The sequence below is a fragment of the Mirounga angustirostris genome, unplaced genomic scaffold (assembly GCF_029215605.1).
Source record: "Mirounga angustirostris isolate CCGP_5_RB_7025 unplaced genomic scaffold, mMirAng1.0.hap1 SCAF_14, whole genome shotgun sequence".
Taxonomy (NCBI): Eukaryota; Metazoa; Chordata; class Mammalia; order Carnivora; family Phocidae; genus Mirounga; species Mirounga angustirostris.
In genome coordinates, this window is record NW_026991722.1 from 52,676,475 (window position 1) to 52,681,630 (window position 5,156).

At 42.5% G+C, this 5,156-nt stretch overlaps 1 pseudogene; it reads left to right on the forward strand.

The window, feature by feature from the left end:
- Positions 1-2,332: 2,332 nt before the first annotated feature.
- On the forward strand, positions 2,333-2,808 carry LOC123852369 (cytochrome b-c1 complex subunit 7-like; annotated as a pseudogene).
- Positions 2,809-5,156: the final 2,348 nt, after the last annotated feature.

Here is a 5,156-nt window from a genome sequence, read left to right on the forward strand (position 1 = left end):
GAATAAACCAAGGAAAAGCACTGGCATGCAGGAAATGGTGGTTTTCCACTGAGGAAAGTAATTGAGGGCAGTCTCAGGGTGACAGCTGTGTAGCAGACCTGGCCAGCAAGCAAGAGGCTAGGAGGAAATTATCTGGGAGAAAAAAGGAAAGGGGCTGAGTATCTCATACTAACTTTGAGATTCTGGGCTAATATAAAGAGGCCTACAGTGCAAAAATAAAGAGAAAGAAAAACAATTAGAAAGTCACTTTATACATTTGGATGATTTGGCTGCAAACTACAGGAAAACCCAATGTGGCTAAAAAGAATAAGGAATTTATTATCTGACATAACAAGGGCACTATAGGCAGGGAAGCTTCAGGGTTGTTGGTTAACTCAGTGGTTCTGGGTTTTCATCGAGCACATAAATTCTCTCCATCTTTCTCTCTGCCAGCTTTACTTTGTAAGCTTTGTCCAAAGGCTAGCTCTTCTCACAGTAGCAAGAAACCCACTGCTTGCTCTTTTCTCTCTTTTTTAAGATTTTATTTTTAAGTAATCTCTACACCCAACATGGGACTGGAACCTATAAGCCCGAGATCAAGAGTTGCACACTCTTCAGACCAAGCCAGCCAGGCACCTTCCCACTGCTCTTTTTTAAGGTTCACATCCAACATGACAGAACCCCAAAGATCCTATGTCTCTCCTGGAGAGAGAAGTACTTCCCCGGAAATCCTCAGCAGCCATCTTTTCCTTTCTCATTGGCTAAAGGTGTGTCATGTGTTCCTCTAAACAACTGTTGGAAAGGAGAATGGAACCACTGTTGCAGAGATTGCCAATTGCCACTTGATATCCATTCTCTCCTCTTCCTTTCTATACCAGAACTACCCTGAATTTTATCTGGACACATAATCAACAAGCTAGGAACCACCTTTCCCAGCTTCCCTTGTTCCTAGGTGTAGCCATGTGACTAAGTTCTGGCCAATAGGATGTGATTGGAGATGTTGTGGGCAATTTCTGGATTATTCCTTTAAAAGAAGTAGTATGGGGGCACCTAGCTGGCTCAGTCAGTACAGCATGCAACTTTTGATCCCAGGTTTGTGAGTTCAAGCCCCATACTGGGTGTGGAGATTACTTAGAAATAAAATCTTAGGGCACCTGGGTTGCTCAGTCAGTTAAGAGTCTGCCTTCGGCTCAGGTCATGATCCCAGGGTCCTGGGATTGAGTCTCACATCAGGCTTCCTGCTCAGCGGGGAGCCTGCTTCTCCCTCTGCCCCTCCCCCATGCTCATGCTCCCTCTCTCCCTCGCAAAAATAAATAAATAAAATCTTTTAAAAATAAAATCTTAAAAAAAAAAAAGAAGTTATAGGCTCTCCACTGCCTCATGTTTTCCCTTTTGCTAGCATGAAGGTTTGGTAGTAGTGAGTCAGCTTGAAACATGAAGATGAGGGCAATTCCTAAGGAGATGACAAAGCAACAGATAGAAGGAAACCTGGGACCCAAGGCATTTTCACGAAGCTAACCCTCTTATACTTCTACTAGTTTTGAATTTTATGTGATAGAGAAGTAAACTTCTGTCCATTTATTCTGATCACTATTAAAGCAGCCAGAGCAATATCTTAGTTACTGCAAAGGCCACACTTCACGAAGACCAGGGGGTCTCAAAGTATAGTCCCCAAACTAGCAAAATCAGCATTAGCCTAGAGGCTTGCTGGGAATGCAAAATCTTTAGCCTCACCCCAGATCTACAGAGTCAGAATATCTGTGAATGTAGCTTAGCAGTCTGCTTTAACAAGCCTTCTAGGTCATTCTAACGCAGACCCAAGGTTGAAAAACACTGAATAGCCCATCTGGGATCCTTTGGCTGAAAATAGAGCTGACCTCTCCCAAAAATTTTGGCTAAGTGGATGAGGGTAGACACTTGAAAAACTCAGGGTCTTGTTAGATTCTGTTAAGTGAGGTTGGGATGGATGCTAGGTAGGCAACCAACAGCGTGTGCCATTGTTATAATATAATAAACATAGTTAACTGATTTTCAGCTCTTAAAATTAATTTAAAGATTTATTTATAGAGTTGATTCTTGAGCAACATGAGGCTTAGGGGTGCAATGCATTGGGCTCCATGCTCAGCACAGAAGATTTTCTCTCCCTCTGCCCCTCCCCCACTCTCTCTTGCTCTCTCTCTCTCTCTCTCTCTCTAAAATAAATAAAATCTTTAAAAAAGAATGAAATCTTGCCATTTGCAACAACATGGATGGAACTACAGTGCCTTATGCTAAATGAAAAAGTCAGTCAGAGAAAGACAAATACCATATGCTTTCAGTCATATGTGGAATTTAAGAAACAAAACAGGCAGCCTCGGGTCAAAATGGCGAGCAGGCCTGCAGTTGCAGCATCGAGCCGGTGGCTGGAGGGTATTCGAAAATGGTCCTGCAATGCTGCAGGGTTCAATAAACTGGGGTTCATGAGAGATGATACAATATACGAGAATGATGATGTGAAAGAGGCTGTAAGAAGGCTTCCTGAGAACCTTTAGAACGACAGGATGTTTCGCATTAAGAGAGCACTGGACCTGACCATGAGGCATCAGATCTTGCCTAAAGAGCAGTGGACAAAACATGAGGAGGATAAATTCTATCTTGAACCATATCTGAAAGAAGTTATTCGGGAAAGAAAAGAGAGAGAAGAATGGGCGAAGAAATAATGATGGAGTTGAAATCTGTGGTTGCAGCTGCCCTCAAATATTTTTAAGAAGTTGAATAAACCTGAAATGTACAATTTAGGACTATCTGAGCTGCAAATGTATTACTTTAAATAAATGTCTATGGTGATTATTGGAGTGTTGGAATTCTAAAAAAAAAAAAAGAAACAAAACAAATAGGCACCTGGGTGGCTCAGTTGGTTAAGCTTCTGCCTTGGGCTCAGATCATGATCCCAGAGTCCTAGGATCAAGCCCCACATTGGGCTCCGTGCTCAGTGGGGAGTCTGCCCCTCCCCTGCCCCTCCCCCTGCTCATTTCTTTTCTCTCTCAAATAAATAAAATCTTAAAAAAAAGAGAAAGAAACAAAACAAATAAGCAAAGAGAAAGAGAGAGACAAGCTCAGAAACAGACTCTTAATTATAGAGTTACCAGAGAGGATGGCAATAGGGGAAGGGTGAAACAGGTGGTGGAGATCAAGGAGGGACTGTCATGATGAGTACCAGGTGATGTACAGAGTTGTTGAATCGCTATATTCTACACCTGAAACTAATATAACACTATGTTAACTAACTGGAATTAAAATAAAAACTAAAAAAAAGAACACAAATCTATTGGGAAAGAGGCTGGGGAAGAGGTAGAGCCGAGCTTAATTTTCATCTTTCATAGTAAGGAGTCAACAGATAATTTCAGAAAATACTACATCAAGAAATAGCAATGCTGGCATATTATTTAAAGACATGAGGCAATCACCATAAGAATAAAAACAGAAGTGACTAGAATAGTTAAAAATAATTTTCCCTCTTGGGAGTGGGGACTGCTTTTTGTTATTAACCCTTCTCTACAATTCTTTTTTTTTTTAAACTTATGGAATGTGTTCCAATGATGAAAACCTTAAAAACTATGTTTGCAGAGGTGGTCTACACAAGGTGGGACAGAGTCCTCCTACAAAGAGTTCCTTTGTAAAAATCTTTGTTCAGGAGTGGGGTCACCAGAATGTGTGCAGAGTCCCAAGTCTCTCCTTTCTTGTGAGGCAGCTTTAAAATGGTTGGATTGAGACAGGGTTTCTGGCAAAAGGCCCTCTCCTCATTGGCATCATCCTTTGGACTGCTGTACAGAGTTCACATGCGGCCAGACTGAAGGAGAACCAGCTCAGAGTGGTCTGTTGGTGGTCTTGCTGTTGCCACCTTTTGTAGAATTTCCTCTCTTGACCACCCCTGCTTTCTCATTCAGATGTGGGCAACACAGCCTTAATGGGTAACGGATGTTTGCACTAGGAGACTCGTCCTCATGAGTCTCAGTTCTGATTGGGCAACTGAATGTTCGCATCATGGAAAGTCATAATATTTCAACAATCAATTGCCCCAAAGCACTTGAGCAGACAGTAGTGATGGTATATTGTATGAGGAGCAATTAAACCATGTCTGTATCTTTAAATTCAGTTGGCATGTTTCTTCTCACCATACTGTCATCTTTGTGATTTACTCTGTGCCCAAAATTACTTGTCTCACAAGTTGATGTCAGGCTCTCCGTTCTCAACACCACGTAATTATAGTTGGAAATGGGGGAGGCTGAAGTGGTTTGGGAGTAGTGTGGTACAGGGCAATGGTTTTCAGATTGTTTTCAGTAACGTCCTGGGGTCCTGCAGAGACACCTCCATGGTGGGCTCCAGGGAGTGGGAGGGAGTATCCAGGACTCTGGATTCCACCTCATTCCCACTCGAATCAGAGTAGCTGATCCTATCCTGTCTTATGTTTTGGGAGAAAGAAGGTTCCAGAAATAATGCCCTGGAAATCACTGGTGCTGTGAAATAAACACTGGACTAGCGATCAGAAGGGTCTGGGTTTGCACATTATTTCTCTCATCTACTTGATGGCTCTACAATCATGAGCAATCCTATAACTTTTTGTTTGTTTGTTTCCAGAGTTTGGCTTTATTTTGCACTACAGAAATCACTGGAGGCATTTGAGACAGACATCATTGAAAAGGAGGCTCTGTCAAATCCATAAGGCATCGCAGCTTGGTCCGTGGAAGAAACCACACCTGGGTACGGAAGAAACCACACCTGGGTACAGAAGAAGCTTCTACGTTTATGTGCTTTACGATAGGTTTCTTTCCCCTTTGTTCTCATCAGTTTTATAAGGTTAAAACACCGCACACAGGCTTCCTCCAAAATGACTCTCAGGGTCTGGAGTTGGGTTAGAATTTTAGGCCCATGTAACCCCAACTTGTGGCTGTGTTCCATGGGCACTGTCATAATACTTGACAGGACACACAAAACGTAAAGGTGTGGGGCAAACGTGGGGATGCTGTCCCAAGTTATGGAATATTCAATTTGGAATCTCAATGCCAAGGGGCATTTCCGGACTTGTGAAATGGAGATAATAGTCCTACACAACTCACAACCCTGGATCAAAACCGAGCTGAGGTAAAAAATCAGATGCTCAACCAACTAAACCACCCCTTCCCGCCCCCCAATTTGTA